This window comes from Schistocerca piceifrons, chromosome 7 (assembly GCF_021461385.2).
Source record: "Schistocerca piceifrons isolate TAMUIC-IGC-003096 chromosome 7, iqSchPice1.1, whole genome shotgun sequence".
Classification (NCBI taxonomy): Eukaryota; Metazoa; Arthropoda; class Insecta; order Orthoptera; family Acrididae; genus Schistocerca; species Schistocerca piceifrons.
In genome coordinates this window covers 14,276,524-14,299,085 of record NC_060144.1, presented here as the reverse complement: position 1 = coordinate 14,299,085, position 22,562 = coordinate 14,276,524, and the positions used below count along the sequence as shown (strand labels likewise).

The following is a 22,562-nucleotide window of genomic DNA, read 5'->3' as shown; positions in this document are numbered from 1 at the left end:
ACCATTAACATTTGCGTAAGCGGGAATTACAGAAACATCTGCCCCACTGTCGACTAAAAATTGCAATCCCGGTTTTTTGTCGGTTACAAATAAGCGGGTTTTGCGGCAATGGACTTGGGCAGCAGAACTTGCCGCTAAATCAGCTGCTGGGTCGCGTTTCCCTTTGCAGTCCAGCTACATGGAGGTGTGCATTTTTCAGGCTTGCAGTTCTGCCCAAAGCGAAAGTGGTAATAACAGTACTTGCCCTCGGGGTGTATTTGTTTCGAGACTTACTACGACTTCTTTTACATTGACGCTCACAGCTTCTGTTAAGAGACCTGCCTCGATAACCAGTTTACAGCGCGGCCATTTGTTGCTCTAGCCCCGAAATTCTTGTCATCAAGTCACTCGTTGTTATCGAAACATCCTGTTGGCTACAAGCACCACTTTTTGTGACGAACAATTCGTTACGGGGATTTATTTCTGTTATTCTATCAGCCATTATAGCCACCTTTTCGAGTCCCTCGTCACTGACAATTAGTGTTCCTTATAGAATCCGGAAGTTTTTCTAGCCAAAGTGTCTTTAGGACTTTTTCTGACACATCTACACCTGCCAAGGCTTGCATTTTGCCTAATAACTGACTAGGTGTTTGGTCTCCCAAATCAGTTCCAGTAACTAATCTCTTAATACGATTATCTTCACTTTCTTTGAAAATATTCGGTAGACGTCCCTTAGCCAACGAATATTTATTCGCATCTGTGCCGCAAATAATGTCCCAAATATTCTAGATGTATTTTGGTTCTCATTGTGACACTAGGTGGTTAAATTTAGCTTCTTCTGTGACAATTCTGCAAATGCTGAACTGTGCTTCTACTTGATAGAACCAAATTTCGGGTTTTTCACTCCAAAAAGGCGGAATTTTGATGCTAATCTTGTTTGCTTCTAGGCGATCTTCGGAAACGCTCCCGTTTGTCGTTATATCTTCTTATTATCACGTCGGGGTCACCAAATATAGCTGCCGTAACGTAATATTTGCGGCACTTCCCAAAAGATGTTGTTTGAGGATATTTAGTCTAATTTTAAATCACCAAGAACACACGCCACTTTGCCTGCTTAAGACTTCTTTATTGACTCCTGCTTAGCAGCCATCTCAGAATAATCACATCTTTGCTAGCAAAGAATAAACAAAAAATAAAAAAAAATTTAAAGATATTACATCATGTTATCAGTAATGAACTAGAACTATTAACGGTCTTGGCAACTTCATAAAATATAAAAATTCCATTTAGATTCATCACTGTTGCCTTTACAAGACCTATCCCCAACGACAACAACCACAGCCTTCAATGTTTGCAACAGTGTTTCGCCGTTTGTATGAGACAAGGTCGTTTCAGGAAGCAGGAAATCATGAAGGACGTGCCCGAAATGTTCGGATGCAGACTAGGAGGAAAACATGATTAACTCTGTGGCAGGTGGTCGCCGTGTCAGTACGAGGCAGTTGGCCCGCCAGTACAGGGTAAGACAGACGGCCGTGTGGAACATTCTCCATCAAAATTGTTACTACCCGTAGCGTTTACAGCGTGTGCAGTGCTTACTAGAGACAGACTGTCCACGTCGTGTGCAGTTGTGTCACTGGTTTCCTCACCAGACAACTACGATTCCGGGATTTGTGTCATCCACCCTACTCACAGATGAGGCCGTCTTTACGCGAAGTGGTATCTTCAACCTTCATAACGGTCGTCTATGGAATAGTATGCAGAACCCCCATGGTATGGTGACAGCGAATCATCACCATCAGCGCAGCCGGAATGTGTGCGACGGGATAACTGTAGCCCTCTATCGGCGTTTCTTGCGGGTGACTTTGCCTCCTCTACTGGAAGAAGTGCCATTGATGATTGGAGGGGTTGTGTGGCTGCCACATGATGGTACTCCAGCCCACTTCGCCGTTAACGTCCGGACGCTTCTCAGTCATACGTTCCCTGGTCGATGGATCGGGGGAGGGAGTCTAGTTGCGTGACCTGCCCGTTCGCCAGATCTCAACCCGTGCGATTTCTGGTTATGGAGCTACCTGGAAAGTATCACGTATGCCGAGCCCATTGCAGATGTGGAGACTCCGGAGCAGCGTATTCGTGCTGCCTTTGACACTATTCGGAAGCAGCCTGGCCGGTGTGAACGTGTGAGACAAAACATGCTACGGCGCGTATATACATGAGCTGAGTCACATGGAAACCATTATCAACACATACCGTAAATGTGGCTGCATGGTACAGTGTGCATTAGACCGCAGTCTCTGTAACAAAGTATGATTGAATAAATGATCTCCAGCATGGAAACCATGCATTTCCGCAAATAAGTTCATTAGACCTTTGTTGTTCCGTTTCCTCTCATCTATCAGGCAGGTCATAGGGTTTGTACGCGGTGGAAAAAATCACCATGTATATGTACGGCCACTATTCGCATATTCATGCGCATATTGCTAAAATAAATTTTTGGCTCAAATTTAAAAACAATATGGTTTAGCTTACATTATTATCAAACACGATACCATTTAAGTATTACACTCTTGTTCAATTATTTATTTATTACACGCTTTATTAATTTTCGCTAAATTGTGTCTCTGCTATTAACAGGTTTCATGATCAAATTTCTTAGAATGTGGGCTTAACAGCGACGGTGCACCTGATGTCCACGAACCATACTTCAGTCATAAGAAGCGCATTGCCGACGTCACTCAGACTGTCCAGTCGCAATGGAGATGTGAAATTTTAAGACAATGGCAAGTTACTGTACACGTGAATGAGAATGTCTGTTTTAGCATTCCCGGTGGTCATCTAGTGACTCTTATGCGACGTCCATGCCCACGTTTACTACATTTTTTGTTGTTTTGATGCACAGAATAGGAAGAAGAGGTTAGAGAGTAGGTGGGATCACAAGTCAGACATCGACTGACGCGCCAGATGGCCTCTTAGCAATGGCCGGGCAAGCAAGTACATTTTTGTACTGGAGCAGAGAAAGACGACGTTGGGCACCAAGCAGTGAACTTTGTATTATTTATATTCGCTGTTAAAATATTAATGTGCAGCTCCAACCGTGCTAACGGCGTTACTCGCACTGACAAATTGTTAATAAGAAATTCTATATCACTCAGATCATCGGGGAATGCTAATTACAAATTTTAGCTACTGCCGTTGCTTACAGATGGAAACGATGGACCAATCACAAGTGCACCTTGAGAGGGCAGGCGCCAAACTGCCAAGATAGCTCGTCACTAGTCTACGATCGATTTGCGAGGAGGTAATACATGAATCTGTTTATAAAATCTGATCTCATGCAAAGACGGAACAGTTTGTTGAAAAATTGCTTTGGATTATGTACTTGAGCGATCTTGTGTTAATCCAAGGCAGTCAACGATAGATTTTCGAGGTGGCAATACGCGAACTAGTGTGTGAAGTGCAACTTCGCGTAAAGGCGGAATCAGTTGTTAAATCTGTCTCGGAAAATTTATTTGTGCGACCTCATGTGGATTCTAACATCGTGTTCAAATGGTTCAAATGGCTCTGAGCACTATGGGACTTAACTTCTGAGGTCATCAGTCCCCTAGAACTTAGAACTACTTAAACCCAACTAACCTAAGGACATCATACACACATCCATGCCCGAGGCGGGATTCGAACCTGCGGCCGTAGCAGACTGTAGGGCCTAGAACCGCTCGGCCACCCCGGCCGGCTAAGATCGTGTGAAGCATTTTGTGACTTTTGCGATGCTCTGGAATTAATGATTAGTGACCGGGAATCTTGTTATGAATATTAACGATAGAGTGGTTCTAGAAATCGTTTTACTCGTTTTTTGATTGGTGAAATAAAACAAAATTAGTTGGCATCCTAATATTTTACATTATTATGCATTGTTTATGACACAAGCGTTAGAGATCGCGACCGACGCAGCAGAAACCAACTGGGGCAAAATACACTCCCGGAAATGGAAAAAAGAACACATTGACACCGGTGTGTCAGACCCACCATACTTGCTCCGGACACTGCGAGAGGGCTGTACAAGCAATGATCACACGCACGGCACAGCGGACACACAAGCAACCGCGGTGTTGGCCGCCGAATGGCGCTAGCTGTGCAGCATTTGTGCACCGCCGCCGTCAGTGTCAGCCAGTTTGCCGTGGCATACGGAGCTCCATCGCAGTCTTTAACACTGGTAGCATGCCGCGACAGCGTGGACGTGAACCGTATGTGCAGTTGACGGACTTTGAGCGAGGGCGTATAGTGGGCATGCGGGAGGCCGGGTGGACGTACCGCCGAATTGCTCAACACGTGGGGCGTGAGGTCTCCACAGTACATCGATGTTGTCGCCAGTGGTCGGCGGAAGGTGCACGTGCCCGTCGACCTGGGACCGGACCGCAGCGACGCACGGATGCACGCCAAGACCGTAGGATCCTACGCAGTGCCGTAGGGGACCGCACCGCCACTTCCCAGCAAATTAGGGACACTGTTGCTCCTGGGGTATCGGCGAGGACCATTCGCAACCGTCTCCATGAAGCTGGGCTACGGTCCCGCACACCGTTAGGCCGTCTTCCGCTCACGCCCCAACATCGTGCAGCCCGCCTCCAGTGGTGTCGCGACAGGCGTGAATGGAGGGACGAATGGAGACGTGTCGTCTTCAGCGATGAGAGTCGCTTCTGCCTTGGTGCCAATGATGGTCGTATGCGTGTTTGGCGCCGTGCAGGTGAGCGCCACAATCAGGACTGCATACGACCGAGGCACACAGGGCCAACACCCGGCATCATGGTGTGGGGAGCGATCTCCTACACTGGCCGTACACCACTGGTGATCGTCGAGGGGACACTGAATAGTGCACTGTACATCCAAACCGTCATCGAACCCATCGTTCTACCATTCCTAGACCGGCAAGGGAACTTGCTGTTCCAACAGGACACTGCACGTCCGCATGTATCCCGTGCCACCCAACGTGCTCTAGAAGGTGTAAGTCAACTACCCTGGCCAGCAAGATCTCCGGATCTGTCCCCCATTGAGCATGTTTGGGACTGGATGAAGCGTCGTCTCACGCGGTCTGCACGTCCAGCACGAACGCTGGTCAAACTGAGGCGCCAGATGGAAATGGCATAGCAAGCCGTTCCACAGGACTACATCCAGCATCTCTACGATCGTCTCCATGGGAGAATAGCAGCCTGCATTGCTGCTAAAGGTGGATATACACTGTACTAGTGCCGACATTGTGCATGCTCTGTTGCCTGTGTCTATGTGCCTGTGGTTCTGTCAGTGTGATCATGTGATGTATCTGACCCCAGGAATGTGTCAATAAAGTTTCCCCTTCCTGGGACAATGAATTCACGGTGTTCTTATTTCAATTTCCAGGAGTGTATTTTGTTGCTCAAATTTTTCTCCTTCTTGCGACGATGTCCAGAAAGCTACAGCGATTATTGTGCAAGTTTATTTGGTGAAACTCTACTTTTCGGAAGCGCTATGAGGCTAAGGCGAGACCCCGGGCTGATGTGAGATTTGAACCTGTTTCATGTTCGGGACAAGGCTGCTGCTTTATTTCTTCGACGCACAGTTTTAACATGGCTTCGCGTCCCATAATCACTTAGAGCTCGCCTTTTTGCCGGTATCCAACCTGCGAGCTTAACCCCTTCTACGAAGTCATATTTTTCAACATGGCAAGAGAAATTATAGTAACTGAAGGAAAGGAAAAATGAGGCACATGAGTGAGAGGGTTAATTTACAACATTGCCTGGATGGGATTATGAGAAGTATCTACAGTTAGAGGTGAAAGGTAAGTATTAAGTTTGAACAGATGGACATATCTGTGTTAATGTCCATTATTTCAAGATGTCAAAGGCCTTGCTGCAATGCTAATACCGGTTCGGGTCAGATCACCGAAGTTAATCGCTGTCGGGTTTGGCTAGCCCTTGGTTGGGACACCGTCCGGGTCTGCCGAGCCCTGTTGGGAAGCGGGCTGCACCCAGCCCTTGAGAGGCCAAGTGAGGAGCTGTTTGACTGAGAAGTGGCGGCTGCGCTCTCGAAAACTGACAACGGCCGGGAGAACGGTGTGCTGACCACATGCCCCTCCGTATCGGCACCGTTAGGCTTCATGACCTGTTCGGACGGTGTTTGTTTATTCTTTGGAGAAAGTTCATCTTCTTTCCCCCATGGGCGTGATATAACACTTCATGTTGCACCTCATCCATGGCTTTCTCTAAGCAGGTAGTCTGCAAAAGTACAGTCTGCTTTCCTAGGTTTCCAACTTCTGCCGTATTCCTTCAAGCGGGTGTATATTGCCTTGTCAGACTGACCTATACAGCATTTGCTACCATTACAATTACGTTTATGTATTTCAGAGTTTTCCAAAGTTGGAGCTCTGTCTTTACCACTGGGCAAAAAGTGTCCAACATTGTTGACCACATAAAATGATGTTTTTAAGTTCATGGGTTTAAGTTTTCTGGTTACATCTAGTGATTCATTTCCTAAATATCTTTGTCCCTGATGATGGCGTAACGCTGAAAACCGGTTAGTGAAATAAAATAATAAATATTGTAGAATATTACACAAGTGTTGTGTATGTTTTCAGTCATAATGTATAAAATCCATGCGGTATCAGAGGTGTTGATGAGCGCAACAGACAAAAAATTTATCACTCTGAGCAATACTGTGTAACACAACCCCTAGCCTCGATAATGCCCTCAGCTGGGCGAAGAAGAGCGTCAAATTTCTGTAGGTACTCGATGTCTAGATGAAGCCAGTCACTGATGCTTAGATCCCCTAGATCTACCACGTTGCTAGGATATTGACAGCTAAGTATCACACACTGTCCAAAATAGTCCCTGTCATTTTCTATGTGCCGTTGGGATACGGAACCCACATGTTCGTCACACCAGGAATGTATGGATGCATCCGTGTGAATGCGACTGCTGTTATAGTGGAAGCTGCATGCTCGTCATGCACACGGGGGCGCACACAATGGTGCTGTGTGTGGTCTACAGATGGTAGTCTGTTGCGTCGCCTCCCTACTCCTCATCAGTAACCAATGCCAGTAAATAAAATCTGTAATTAGCATTTCCTGGTGGTCTGAGTGATATTGCAAGTAATATCAGTGCGGTTGTAGTGCTAACCTTGCATCTCATATACGTAGGTTTTACTCAAGGTAAAGGTGCGAATCTTATGAAGTAACGAGAGGGAACGACGCTCATGTTCAAGGCCTGCTCCTTACATCCCGTCACTGACACACTTAAATTTAACGCAGGCATCTTCATCGGACAGCGATCAATTATAACGCCCAACGATCTATGGTGGGCGACTGCCACACCATGCAATCTCATTCCCCTCAAATCCCCGCAAATTGAGTAACCGACACTTCGGCCCGTTAATTTGTGTTCCCATAAGACGACAAAATGCATACAAAACATCCTTGAGCACGGGTACGTCGTCATGAGGCCGAAGAAGTACCATAACCTCATCGGCATATGCGGGAACGATGAAATTCTCCGCCAGTTACGACCAGCCACCCAATCGAGCAGCTACGGATCGCAGTAAGGGTTCCAGAAATATTTCTGTGACACTCCCATATTTCGCGATAATACAAAAAGTGCTGTCCTTCTTTGAACTTTTTCGGTGTACTCCGTTAGTCTTATATGGTAAGGACCCCACACCGCTCAGCAGTATTCTAAAAGAGGAGGGACAAGCGTAGTGTAGGCAGTCTCCTTAGTACATCTGTTACATTTTCTAAGTGTCCTGCCAATGAAACGCAGTCATTGGTTAGCATTCCCCACAACATTTTCTATGTGTTCCCTCCAATTTCAGTTGTTCGTAATAGTAATACCTAGGTATTTAGTTGAATTTACGGCTTCTAGATTAGACTGGTTTTAGTTATTTACGGTCAACGGCCAATTTTCGCACCATTCAGATATCTTTTCTAAATCGTTTTGCAGTTTGTTTTAATCTTATGATGACTTTATTAGTCGATAAACGACAGCGTCGTCTGCAAACAACCGAAGACAGCTGCTCAGATTGTCTCCCAAATCGTTTATATAGATAAGCAAAAGCAAAAGGTCTATAACACGACCTTGGTGAACGCCAGAAATCACTTTTGTTTTGCTCGATGACTTTCAGTCAATTGCTACGAACTGTGACCTCTCTGACAGGAAATCACAAATCCAGTCACGTAACTGAGACGATATTCTATAAGCACGCAATTTCACTACGAGCCGCTTGTGTGGTACAGTGTCAAAAGCCTTCCGGAAATCCAGAAATACGAAATCGATCTGAAATCCCTTGTCAATAGCACTCAACACTTCATGTGAATAAAGAGATAGTTGTGTTTTACAGGAACGATGTTACCTAAGCCCAAATTGACTGTGTGTCAATAGACAGTTTTCTTCGAGGTAATTCATAATGTTCGAACACAATATATGTTCTAAAATCCTGCTGCATATCGACGTTAACGATATGGGCCTGAAATTTAGTGGATTACTCCTACTACCTTTCTTGAATATTGGTGTGACCTGTGCAACTTTCCAGTCTTTGCGTACGGATCTTTCGTCGAGGGAACGGTTGTATATGATTGATAAATATGGAGCCAATGCATCAGCATACTCCGAAAGGAACATAATTGGTATACAGTCTGGATCAGAAGACTTGCGTTTATTAAGTGGTTTAATTTGCTTCAGTACTTCGAGAATATTTACTTCTACGTTACTCATGTTGGCAGCTAATCTCGATTCGAATTCTGGAATATTTATTTCGTCTTCTTTTGTGAAGGCATTTCGACGGGCTGTGTGCTGCTTTGGCGGCGCTGTCTTCGATAATATCTCCATTGCTATCACGCAGCGAGGGCATTGATTGTTTCTTGCCACTGACATACTTCACATACGACCAGAATCTCTTTGGATTTTCTGCCAGGTTTCGAGACAAAGTTTCGCTGTGGAAATTGTTATAAGCATCTCGCATTGAAGTCCGCTCTAAATTTCGAGCTTATGTAAAAGATCACCAATCTTCGGGATTTTGCGGTTGTTTAAATTTGGCATGATTGTTTCGTTGTTTTTGCAACAGTGTTCTAACTCGTTTTGTGTACCAAGGAGGATCATCTCCGTCGTTTGTTAATTTATTTGGTAGAAATCTCTCAACTGATGCCGATACTATTTCTTTGAATTCAAGCCACATCTAGTCTACACTTATATTATTTGAGCATTAGGCTCCTGTAACTGCTGATCGTTTCGTACACGTCATAGTACTCAATCTTACAAGGAATTGATCGCAGAACTCAAGCACATGCTCTTGTGCAGCCTTATTTCAAGACGAAATGCCTTCTGATTCGATAATCCAAAACCTTGCTGATCACAGAAAACGGATGCGATTCTAAACCATCCCAACCCTGATCTCAGAGACGTGTTTAAAATAATCAAGATCAGGAAGTACAACACTTCGCAAAACTTGACTTTAATGTGCGTATTATTGCGAGGCTGACCGCGGATCGCTCGAAGCGGTCCCCCTTTCGGGGAGCTCTCACAAACCACTGTCACAGGCAACCACATAAACACTGTGCAGGACATTTCGATGTCTTGCGTGACGTGCTACGTCGAGAAATATACATTTTTTTCACAGTTCTTGTTAGATGTGTCATAGTTCTAGAGTTCTTTGCACAAAATTTCGATAGTTCTGCAAAATGTAACGAAGAAAACAACAATACTCGAAAAAACACAGTAAATATTTCCCGAATAGCTGTTAGCTTGTCTAATTGTCTCCTTTCATCACGAATAGCGCGACTGTAAAATCTAAGGCACTACACATTAAATTTGAAATGTTTTATGTTCATTTGCGAGGTGAAATTTTTCAATGCCATTACCATCAGTTCCACACAGATCTTCCAGGCTTTACTGTTACTTTTGTTAACAACAATTAAAAACAAGAGACTGATGAAGGCTTTCAATTCAATAACATCTATTGATTTTATCCCTCTCTCACGCTGAAATGAAGCTTTGATGCTCTCAAAATTCTGATTGGAATACAAAACTACAATAGACAAATATTGTCATCTATGAGGTAATTACAGCATCACAAAGGCTGCTTTGGCTGCACCTATTGGTCCAGGTAAATTTCGAATAATATTATCCTCTTCCTACAATACACTTTGGATTTCTTCAACATGGTCTAGTTCAAAAATGGTTCAAATGGCTCTGAGCACTATGGGACTTAATATCTTAGGTCATCAGTCACCTAGAACTTAGAACTACTTAAACCTAACTATCCTAAGGACATCACACACATCCATGCCCGAGGCAGGATTCGAACCTGCGACCGTAGCAGTCCCGCGGTTCCGGACTGCAGCGCCTAGAACCGCACGGCCACCGCGACCGGCAACAACATGATCTAGTACTTCCCACGTAAAATAATAAAATTCCTATTAAATAGCGCAACCAGGCGCAGTGTATTAATCTGATATTTGACGTTCAGACAGCGGACACTGACGATTAAACAGTTCAAACAGAATTTAAGTGCAGTTTACATTCTGGATTAGCTTTGTACTACTTACTACGTTGATAAACAAATAAATTAATTGCTGAAATGAAATACGAAAGGGCACGGTGGATAAAAACGAGCAATCGGCTCATATCTCATCAAGAGAGCATTAGCGTCGATACTGAATCATACAACAATGAAAGGCATACAGAGAAAGGAAGCTATAACGAGAAGGCGCCAGTGCTGCCAATTGTTGACAAGTAATTTACAGAATCACACAACAATGAAAAGCATACGGAGAAGGGAAGCTGTTAACGAAGCAGCGCCAATACTGCAGATTGTTGAAAAGTAAAAGAAAATTTCGACATGTGTCAATCTGAACAGCTGCGCCCGATGGAAGGATAATGAAAACTATAATACGTCCCTGAGACCTCTCAAGACCAAAAAATAATAAAGAAAGCACAGCAACAATGCAAAAGTCGTGGCACTACATCAGGAAACAATGAACACGTGAACTGCGTCTTTTAAACACTCGGCAAATGACGTCAGTGCAGTAGTTACAATAGAGGTAGCATCAAAGCTTCTCGCGGTAGCATCAAAGCTAATGACAACAACAGCTGCACTTTTTGGGTGGCGCGCGCCGCGTCGTGTGAAGCGGCCCGCCAGCGCTGCATTTCGCTCCTTGATCTGCCCCTAATGACTAAACGTAACAATACTGCTCATTCTCATGCGAATAATCATTATGCTCGTTCAGTCAGAGCTCTTGTGCAGTCGGTGCCCGTTGTGCAGTCGGTGCCGTTGTGTAAGTGATATTTATGAACCGTAATACCCATAAAAATGTACAATCTACCAGAATAGGATCGTCTTTTCAGCATGGAAGAATTTAAAGTAATCGATGATGGAGACATTCAATTCAATCCGCCTCATCTGGTCTTCCATAAACTGTCCGATGCCATGGTCGACATCGGCTCGAAAATGTCTTCAAAACATACACTCCTGGAAATTGAAATAAGAACACCGTGAATTCATTGTCCCAGGAAGGGGAAACTTTATTGACACATTCCTGGGGTCAGATACATCACATGATCACACTGACAGAACCACAGGCACATAGACACAGGCAACAGAGCATGCACAATGTCGCCACTAGTACAGTGTATATCCACCTTTCGCAGCAATGCAGGCTGCTATTCTCCCATGGAGACGATCGTAGAGATGCTGGATGTAGTCCTGTGGAACGGCTTGCCATGCCATATCCACCTGGCGCCCCAGTTGGACCAGCGTTCGTGCTGGACGTGCAGACCGCGTGAGACGACGCTTCATCCAGTCCCAAACATGCTCAATGGGGGACAGATCCGGAGATCTTGCTGGCCAGGGTACTTGACTTACACCTTCTAGGGCACGTTGGGTGGCACGGGATACATGCGGACGTGCATTGTCCTGTTGGAACAGCAAGTTCCCTTGCCGGTCTAGGAATGTTAGAACGATGGGTTCGATGACGGTTTGGATGTACCGTGCACTATTCAGTGTCCCCTCGACGATCACCAGTGGTGTACGGCCAGTGTAGGAGATCGCTCCCCACACCATGATGCCGGGTGTTGGCCGTGTGTGCCTCGGTCGTATGCAGTCCTGATTGTGGCGCTCACCTGCACGGCGCCAAACACGCATACGACCATCATTGGCACGAAGGCAGAAGCGACTCTCATCGCTGAAGACGACACGTCTCCATTCGTCCCTCCATTCACGCCTGTCGCGACACCACTGGAGGCGGGCTGCACGATGTTGGGGCGTGAGCGGAAGACGGCCTAACGGTGTGCGGGACCGTAGCCCAGCTTCATGGAGACGGTTGCGAATGGTCCTCGCCGATACCCCAGGAGCAAAAGTGTCCCTAATTTGCTGGGAAGTGGCGGTACGGTCCCCTACGGCACTGCGTAGGATCCTACGGTCTTGGCGTGCATCCGTGCGTCGCTGCGGTCCGGTCCCAGGTCGACGGGCACGTGCACCTTCCGCCGACCACTGGCGACAACATCGATGTACTGTGGAGACCTCACGCCCCACGTGTTGAGCAATTCGGCGGTACGTCCACCCGGCCTCCCGCATGCCCACTATACGCCCTCGCTCAAAGTCCGGCAACTGCACATAACGGTTCACGTCCACGCTGTCGCGGCATGCTACCAGTGTTAAAGACTGCGATGCAGCTCCGTATGCCACGGCAAATTGGCTGACACTGACGGCGGCGGTGCACAAATGCTGCGCAGCTAGCGCCATTCGACGGCCAACACCGCGGTTCCTGGTGTGTCCGCTGTGCCGTGCGTGTGATCATTGCTTGTACAGCCCTCTCGCAGTGTCCGGAGCAAGTATGGTGGGTCTGACACACCGGTGTTAATGTGTTCTTTTTTCCATTTCCAGGAGTGTATTTATACAACAATTAAAGAAGATCGCCATGATCTGCTTACTTTTGTTAGAAACACTTCCAGGCTGGAATGTTTCATTGAAGAAAAAGACGACGGCAAAGATGAGTCGTGGAATGTTTTTGGTTCTTTGTGCAACAAGGACATGACAAAGCAATTCGACTTACTACCGTCAGCAGAAAAATGGTCTACCATAAAACCAACAAAGAGGAAACTTTACTTCTGCCAGTACCTCGTCTCCTACCTTCCAAACTTTACAGAAGCTCTCCTGCGAACCTTGCAGAACTAGCACTCCTGAAAGAAAGGATATTGCGGAGACATGGCTTAGCCACAGCCTGAGGGATGTTTCCAGAATGAGAAGCTGTGAGTACCGGACGTGAGTCGTGCTTCGGTAGCTCAGATGGTAGAGCACTTGCTCGTGAAAGGCAAAGGTCCCGAGTTCGAGTCTCGGTCGGGAAAACAGTTTTAATCTGCCAGGAAGTTTCATATCAGCGCACACTCCGCTGCAGAGTGAAAATCTCATTCTGAAAATTTTTAGTAGTTTTGAATACAGATTTTCTCCTTCTTTGAGCGCACTTGTTATGAATGCGGAGAACAACAGTCTCTAAGTCAAAAGTGATAGTGTGTTTTTTCAGCGCTCTGCAGATAATAATTTACTGCCGACTTTGGACTCTAAAGAGATATGTCATTCCACAAAAGACTATCGAGAATCATGCTTCACCAGGGATGTCAATGAAATTTCATCCTGTGGTTCGAAAACAGAAGAAAACCGAGAGACCTGTAACAATAAAATGGAGGAGAGTGCAATGCTGAAAAAGCTTCAAAATGAAATCATTGTCACATCGATCATGCAAACTAAGAGCAAGAAAAACTATTTAGATGATTGCCCAAACTGGAATTCGACTAAGAAATTCATAGACATAATTTGCCACTTTTCCCAAATGGGTCCTCAAGCAAATTCAAATCTACTTGAAGGGAACGTGCGGTTTCGATTCTTTGATAACCTTATTCATGCAAGCAATATCACTCAGTGATGATTTCAAAAGTACCATTCAAATGGTGAGCCATCCATTTTTGGATCTGGCTTTGGATGTTTTGGACAAAAAAATTATAAACTCCCAGCATTTTAAGCAGAGATTTGATATTTTATATGTGATACCGTTCCTAAAAAAAGGAGTAATCTCTCGAAAAATATTGTCTCTGAATGCAGAGTCGAATGTTGGGGAATTATACGAGACAATATTAAAAGATAACCAGATTTGTGCAACAAAAAGATATCGTGTCTGACGTGCCTAAATTTACGCTATGTTAAACTACATTATATTTCCGTTGATACGTATGTGCATTTCAGACTTGGTTATAATTTTAATGCAAGAGGCTGTAGATGCAACAAACGGAGGTCTAAAGACTATCATAAAATGCAAGAAATGTAAGGAAGAAGCAGTCGAAGAAAAGAAATTCGGGTGCTACTTGATGATGGATACTAGTATAGCAACTCGTCCACTAACTGAAGATCAGTTTCCTCCGAATCAAAGGAAGAAATGTGTGTTGCAAACGATCACGAAAGAAATCGTAGTCGACAATCAAGAGTACACTCTCGTTGGTGCCATTCATTATAATAACTCCATCAAACACTACACGGCGTATGTCTTTGATGGAACCTACTGGAAGCAGTACGATAACCTGTATAAAGATGTACAGAGAGTTTCAAAAGAAACGATAATTTCTCCACACCTGTTCATGTATGTCAAGACAGAAAAATTTTCAAATGGCAGCTACAAGACCGACGAGACGAAACAAGTAGTTCCTACATACGAACTTTACTTTATAAGGTAAGCAATTGCTAAAAGTTGATATCTAAATATTACAAATACAGCTCTTATGTTAGTTCTTCGTATCTTTGTTTTTGGAACCACAGCCCTCCTGTTTTAGTTACTAGAATAAGAGCATTTTATGCCCTAAATTTCACGTATATATTTTTTGTACCTATTTTTCATACTTGTCTCACACCTCATAAATTCTATGCTTATTTATTACTGAATTCCCTACATATGTATTTCCTTCTGGGTTTCAGTGTATCCTGAAGAAGAGCTGTTAAGGGGACCTGTATATCACGGCCTGTAGTTTTTCCTGGTACTTTGAAATTTAATAATACAAGACTGTCAATAGATTCAGGAATGAAACTTTTATCAAAGAATTGGTATATTGAAACTTCCTGGCAGATTAAAACTGTGTGCCCGACCGAGACTCGAACTCGGGACCTTTGCCTTTTGCGGGCAAGTGCTCTACCAACTGAGCTACCGAAGCACGACTCACGCCCGGTACTCACAGCTTTACTTCTGCCAGTACCTCGTCTCCTACCTTCCAAACTTTACAGAAGCTCTCCTGCGAACCTTGTGTGTAGGTCCCGAGTTCGAGTCTCGGTCGGGCACACAGTATCTGCCAGGAAGTTTCATATCAGCGCACACTCCGCTGCAGAGTGAAAATCTCATTCTGGAATTGGTATATTGTGAGCTCTAGGTGAAATACATTATAAATCTGTGAAATACATTGTGTAGTGAATATTGATGTTTTTCTTACATATAGAATTACACGTAATTGTTATTTTAGGTTCAATGTACTTACTCGCTATTCCAAATAAAAGATAAAAAAACAAATTTTATTCTTTGAATTATTACCTTGTTGAAACAGCAAACCAGTAATATTTTTCAGTTTCATGTTTTGATTATTTTAAAAACAATATATTTTAAGAGAAAATTTTTTCTCCTAATAATTTAAGAACACAATATGACATACTGCAGCTTAAAATATTTAATCTATTGTTGAATAATGTGGTTCAGTGTGTAGGCAAGCACTATATTATTATTCATTCGTAGCTTTGTTTAGATAGCTTTAACAGTGGACGAGATACCGGTAACAGTATCTCTGTATGCAAACACATTGATTGCAGAAAATTGAAACTAAAGATCTGTATGTCATTTTCCTCTCAATGACGACATTGCAAACCATTCCTGCACCATAATCCTGTTGATACTTTTCATGTCCTTTTCACTTTCTTTAGTTTTGCTTCTTTTCTTTGTTATTCTGGCCTCCTTTTTCATGCTTTTAGCAGCTTTTTCAGTTTATGTGACATGTTGCCTGTCCGCCCATACCAGCACAATTTTCATGTTGTTCCTAGTTTTGATGCCTGTTCTGCTCATTGTTTTTAATCTTTACTCCATCAGACTGGCCGGTGTGGGCGAGCGGTTCTAGGCGTTACAGTCTGGAACAGCGCGACCGCTTCGGTCGCAGGTTCGAATCCTGCCTCGGGCATGGATGAGTGTGAGTGATGTCCTTAGGGTAGTTAGGTTTAAGTAGTTCTAAGTTCTAGGGGACTGATGACCTCGGAAGTTAAGTCCCATAGTGCTCAGAGCCATTTGAGCCATTTTTACTCCACCATTAAAACGTATTGCAATTGTTGTAACGCATTCTGATTTTGTTTTATGCCATGTAAACATTTTTCCTGCACATACGACAGTCGACAGGTTCTTCAAACGTATTTCATAAACGAGGTTCTACGGAAACTGCGGCGCCCAAATTATATGTTCAAATGTGTGTGAAATCTTATGGGACTTAACTGCTAAGGTCATCAGTCCCTAAGCTTACACACTGCTTAACATAAATTATCCTAAGAACAAACACACACACCCATGCCCAGGGGAGGACTCGAACCTCCGCCAGGACCAGCCACACAGTCCATGACTGCAGCGCCTCAGACCGCTCGGCTAATCTGGCGCGGCACGCCAAATTAAACAAAATGACGTTTAAGCACGAGAATTACGAGGTACTGTACATGAAGCGTATATTTTTAGAATGAGGAAGAACCAAATGAATTTTATTACGTAAAATAGTAATTGTTTTGAGCTCTCATGACAGCCAGGACCCACTAACAGCTAAAAATATGCCCAGGACATTCATGGATGAAAGTTATGTGGCAATATCACCAGACGCTAGGATACATAAAAATATGTGCCGTGTATAACGAATAAATTTGAAATTGCTGTCGTTAATATTGTTCCAAACATTTGTTCTAGTTAGAAAGGAAGTGTGGAAGTTTGATGAGTTACACTACAGCGAGAGTCAAAAGTCTTTACGATGTATAGAAATGTATGTATATTTAAATGAATGTATTGTACAAACGAAGTAGTATGTTTAAATCCTAATTCAATACATGACTGATAGAGGTGTTATTATGTTGAGGGGATACAGTATTAACGTTAATAAGGAGTTCGAAATTTGTAAACAAGAACCTCGTTTATTTGGTCCTCACTAATCCGGATTTCCGGTTTATCCGGATTCATATTTTGTGTCCCTTGGTATTTTTCTCTTTTTTTCTTATAACACGAAGATGTGTAGTCGGTGAGGTACATAGGCTGCTTATCACAAGGCCGGTAATTTAGTCTAGTACTGAGTGATAAGGAATTCAGAGTGTGTGAATGACAGTGTTTCTCAAGTATTGTACATTAATATAACGGTGTATTGGTGCCCATCAAGTAGGCTGCATTGAAACCACGCCAACAGCACTCCACCACAGCTCATTGTACCTCTGGTGCGATTCTCGAAAGGTGTGACACCATCTGGTTAGTGGCACGTGTGAATGTATCTGCTGTCTCAGGCATCTGTTTGTTTTGCACTGACGAGCCTTCTCTCCTTGATTCATTTAAGCGTGTACATCCCACGCTTCTACCTACAGTTACTACAGTCATTTGTATAGTGCTGAACATTTAGACTTTTTGTATTTAGTAGAATATACATCCGGGTTTTCGATTTTCGGTTTTCCAAAATAAAAGTGAGAATTTACGATCCTCCTCATATCTGTACTTCCATCAGTACCTCATCTCCTGCGTTCCCAATTTCGTAGAAGTTGTCCTACGAAAATTGCAGAAGTAGCACTCCTGGACGGAAGGATATTGTGACGATATTCCTTCGTCATAGCCTGGGGTTAGAGACCCGGTCCGGCACACAGTTTTTATCTGCCAGTAAGTTTCATATCGGCGCACACCCACTGCAGAGTGAACACACAATCTATTTCATAATCTACTGGCACCATAAAAATGTTATGAGGGTTTTTAAAAGAACTCTTTCGGTGCTATCCAGAACTGTCAGCAAAAGGGTTGTGCCAATTTATTATAATGTAGACCAAATGGGTCTCTCGAAAATGCTATTATCTCATTAACTGTTATCCCCACAAAAAATGGTATTACAGTTTTCGGTAGAACTCTTAGGGCCCTATTAAGAAATGCCATCAGACCTTTTGTACGAATTTATTACTTTTACATGACAAAAGTGAGTCCCACATTAATTATCTCATATAGTGTCATCGTCACAAATAATGATATTATAGAATTTGGTAGAACTCTGTGGGTGCTATTCAGAACCGTCATCAGAACTATTCTAAGAATTTTGCTATCGTAGAGAAAGTGAGTATCAGATTAAAACAATTATCGTATAAACTATTACCGCCACAAAAATGTTCTTATCATTTTCGATACAACTCTTCAGGTGCTTTCCAGAACTGTCAACAGAACTGTTATACAAATTTATTTTTTTCCAAACTGACAAATAATTTTTCCCATATCAAAATTTTGCCGAGTTATTGTTTTCTTCCCTAAATTCTGCAGAACTATTCGTGTTTTGAGCAGGGAAATCTAGAACTATTGCATATATATGAAGAACTATGAAAAAAAAGTATATTTCTGGTAAAAGGGGTTCAAACTTCACGGGAAACGCTCATAAGCATTCCTTATTAAATGCAGTTACTACGTAAACAATTACCTGCACAGAATATGTTACTAGTATTTTCGATAGAACTCTTACAATGCTATCCAGAGCTGTCATCACAACATACGAATAGACATAAGTTTTTTGTAGAGTAAGTGAGCCCCACAACTAATCAATTACCTTACAAACTATTATAACCACAGAAAATGTTATTATGATTATCGATAGAAGTCTTGGGGTGTTAACCAGAACTGTTCATCAAAACTGTTGTACGAATTTACTTTTTTCTATGGAGACAGTGGGTCTAACATCAAAGCAGTTACCGTATAAACTATCATCGCCACAAAAAGATATTATTAGAATTTTCCATAGAGCTCTTGGTGTTCTGTTCAGAACTGTTGTACGAATTTACTATTTGCGAAAATTGACAAAGAATGTATCCGGATACGAAAATTTTTTCGAGTATTGTTGTTTTCTTCTATAAATTCTGCAGAGCTATTCAAATTTTGTACAAAGAACTCTAAAAGTATGCCATATCTATCAAGAACTCTGAAAAAATATACATTTCTGAAAAAAAGGGTGCCAACTTCACAGTAAGTGAAAAGATTTTCTCATTAAAATGCAGTTATCTCGTAAAATATTAGCTGCAGTAAAAAATGTTACTTGGATTTTCGAAAGAACTCTTGGAGCTCTGTTGAGAACTGTGCTCAGAACTCTTGTACTTATTTACATTATGCGGAAATTGACAAAGAATGTTTTCGATACGAAACTTTTTCGAATATTGTTGTTTTCATCGCTAAATTCAGCAGAACTATTGAAAATTTTGTACAGAGAACTCTAGAACAATGGTACATCTATCGAGAACTGTGAAAAAAATGTATATTTCTCGAAAAAGGGGTACTAACTGGACACGACTCAGCAAGTGTGCGTGCAAAGGAAACGAAAGGTAAATTCTGTTGCACAGATATCTCGACAAGAGAAAATGGAAATAAGTATGATCCCTGAATCTGAATCTGTGTCAATTTCTCCTGGCAGTCCATCCAGGAAGCGTGGACGAAAGCGACGTAACGGCACAGCTAAACGCTCAGTAAAATCTTGACTCATTCTAATCAGCCTTCCACTAATAGATGCACTGCTAAGCGCTTCATCAGTCACAATTCAGACAAAGATAATCTTCCGCTAGTCAGAGTGGGTAGTTACTTCAAAGGACTAATCACAAGCTTTTCATTTCTATGCAGATTTGCAAACAGTTTCTAGCATATCAGTCAGCTGTTTGTGCTTCAGACAAGTTGACTAATCAACATATTTATGAGCAATTTGGACGCCATCAACTCCAAAGTCATAACCGCTCCTCACGGCCTACAACGGCAAAAGTGTCTCTGTTCTTGGAACGTGCAACTCACGAGCTAAATACAGAAATACACTACGAGAAAGAGGGAGGAAAAAAAACTAAAACAAAGCGACAAAGCACGAAGGAATGATCCTAATAGGACGGAAAGCAAGGATTACAATTTCAGAAAAATTGACTAATTTGTTCAAGAGAAAGCGCTTCACAAACTAAGCATGTCAATAATGCATTAGTCCACCTCTGGTCATTGTGCAAACAGCTATTCGGTTTAGCATTGATTGATAGAGTTGTTGGTTGTTCTCTTGTCGGATATCGTGCCAAATTCTATCCAATTGGCGCATCAAATCGTAGAAATTCCTAGCTGGTTGGGGGGGGGGGGGGGGGGTCCTGCCCATAATGCCATAATAATTCTCAATTGAGGAGAGATCCGGCCCCCTTGCTGGCCAAGGTATGATTCAGAAAGCAGCAACACTGGCAGTAGAAACTCTAGCACGTGAGGACGGGCATTATCTTGCTGAAATGTAAACCCAGGAGGCGTGCCGTGATGGGCAGCAAAACAGGCCCTGGGATAATGTCGACGTGCCTCTGGGCTGTAAAGGTGCCGCAGATGACAACCGAAGGAGTCCTGCTATGAAAAAGAAAATGGCATCCCAGACCATCAGTCCCGGTTGTCGGGCCGTATGGCGGGCGACAGCCAGGTTAATACCCCACCGCTGTCTGGGCCATCTCCAGACACGTCTCCGGCCTGGAATCTCATTGACTGGAGTAGTTTTCAGTGATGAGTCTCGCTTCGAACTGAGTCCCGGTCATCAGTCAATACATTCGTGGAGACGCCCAAGATACCGGTGGGATACCAGCTTGACAGTTGCTCGCAGCCGGCCAGAGTGGCCGAGCGGTTCTAGGCACTACAGTCTGGAACCGCGCGATCGCTACGGTCGCAGGTTCGAATCCTGCGTCGGGCATGGATGTGTGTTATGTCCTTAGGTTAGTTAGGTTTAAGTAGTTCTACGTTATAGGGGACTGATGACGTCAGAAGTTAAGTCCCATAGTGCTCAGAGCCATTTGAACCAGTTGCTCGCCGTACTGCCCGACAACCAGGAGTGCTTATCTGGGGTGCTATTTATTTCCATAGAACAACTCCTTTGGTTGTCATGTGTGGCACCCTTACAGCACAGCGATACGTCGACTATATTCTACGCCTCGTTTTGTTGCACTTCACGGCAAACCGTCCTGGGCTCACATATCAGGAAGATAACGCCTGCCTGCACACGACAAAAGTTTCTGCCGCTTGTCTTTGTGATTGCCAGACCCTACCTTGGCCAGCAAGGTCACCGGATCTCTCCCTATTGGAGAATGCATGCAGCATTATGGGCAGGGCCCCCAACAAGCTCAGGATTTTGACAAGCTAATGCGCCAATTGGACAGAATTTGGCGGGACACCCCTCAGGAAGACATCTCAATCGGTGAAAATCCGAATAACTGCTTGCATAAGGGTCAGAGGTGTAGCAACACGGTATTGACTTGATAAGTTTCTGAAGCCCTTTCTCTTGAATAAATTATCAAATTTTTCTGAAGCTGTAATCATTTGTTTGTACATTAGCATTACATCCATCGATTTCCGGCCCGGTCGGATAATTCCTCGTGGGTACGCTAGATTCCAGCCTAATCTAACTTCCTTGATTCCGCCCAAAGCCGACGAAGGACGTGGGAATCGCTGCGGCCTCGCTGTCGGTCGATGTAACGGGGCGACATCTGGCGACGACATCTGCCGACCGATGTCGGTGCCCACTCTACATCTACATCTACATCCATACTCCGCAAGCCACCTGACGGTGTGTGGCGGAGGGTACCTTTAGTACCTCTATCTGTTCTCTCTTCTATTCCAGTCTCTTATTGTTCGTGGAAAGAAGGATTGTCGGTATGCTTCTGTGTGGGCTCTGATCTCTCTGATTTTATCCTCATGCTCTCTTCGCGAGGTATACGTAGGAGGGAGCAATATACTGCTTGACTCCTCGGTGAAGGTATGTTCTAGAAACTTCAACAAAAGCCCGTACCGAGCTACTAAGCGTCTCTCCTGCGGAGTCTTCCACTGGAGCTTATCTATCATCTCCGTAACGCTTTCGCGATTACTAACTACTTCCTTTGTTTTTGGATTGCATTTCCTTAGGATTCTTCCAATGAATCTCAGTCTGGCATCTGCTTTACCGACGATCAACTTTATATGATGATTCCATTTTAAATCACTCCTAATGCGTACTCCCAGATAATTTATGGAATTAACTGCTTCCAGTTGCTGACCTGCTATATTGTAGCTAAATGATAATGGAACTATCTTTCTATGTATTCGCAGCAAATTACATTTGTCTACATTGAGATTCAATTGCCATTCCCTGCACCATGCGTCAATTCGCTGCAGACCCTCCCGCATTTCAGTACGATTTTCCATTGTTACAACCTCTGGATATACCACAGCATCATCCGCAAAAAGCCTCAGTGAACTTCCGATGTCACCCACAGGGTCATTTATGTATATTGTGAATAGCCCACAGTGTGAACGCAGCCTCTGCCGCTTCCGCTAGCGC

The 22,562-nt window shown here is 43.7% G+C and overlaps 1 protein-coding gene and 1 non-coding gene across 2 annotated transcripts in view; both read right to left on the bottom strand.

The window, feature by feature from the left end:
• The window catches only part of LOC124805026 (myrosinase 1-like), a 172,147-nt gene that overhangs the window by 70,712 nt on the left and 78,873 nt on the right, over positions 1-22,562 (bottom strand). The window lies entirely within an intron of this gene.
• On the bottom strand, positions 15,106-15,180 carry Trnal-caa. The gene has a single exon. It is a non-coding gene; the product is annotated as a tRNA-Leu (tRNA).